The sequence below is a fragment of the Mandrillus leucophaeus genome, unplaced genomic scaffold, assembly GCF_000951045.1.
Source record: "Mandrillus leucophaeus isolate KB7577 unplaced genomic scaffold, Mleu.le_1.0 Scaffold49, whole genome shotgun sequence".
Classification (NCBI taxonomy): domain Eukaryota; kingdom Metazoa; phylum Chordata; class Mammalia; order Primates; family Cercopithecidae; genus Mandrillus; species Mandrillus leucophaeus.
Window position 1 is genome coordinate 3,767,731 of NW_012105253.1, and position 510 is coordinate 3,768,240.

Sequence of the window (510 nt, forward strand, 5' to 3'; positions counted from 1 at the left end):
CATGATGTAGCAAGTATCAGAACTCCATTCCTTCTTATTTGCTGAATGATATTCCATTGTATGGATAGACCACATCTCATTTATCCATTCATCAGATGATGAACATTTGGACCATTCCTACTTTTGGCTATGATAAATGATGCCTCTCTGACCATTCATGTATGAGTGTTTGCGTGGACACATGTATTAGTTCCCTATGGCTGCCATGATAAAGCACCATACACTGAGCGGCTTTAATAAGAGAAATTGATCATTTCACGATTTGAGAGGCTAGAAGTCTGAGACCAAGATTTTAGCAGGGTGGGTTCCTTCTGATGCTGGGAGGGAGAATCTGATCCATGCCTCTCCCCTAGCTGTTGGTGGTTGCTGGCACCCTTGGGGTTCCTTGGCTTGTAGATGTATCACCCCCATCTCTGCCTTTGTGTTCCCAGGCCATTCTCTCTGTGTGCTGTCTCTGTGTTCAAACTCTCCCATTTTATGATGACATCAGTTACAATGGATAAGACTCCC

The 510-nt window shown here is 43.9% G+C and overlaps 1 pseudogene; it reads right to left on the minus strand.

Moving 5' to 3' along the window:
- Positions 1-510, minus strand: part of LOC105550531 — a 2,049-nt pseudogene that overhangs the window by 561 nt on the left and 978 nt on the right.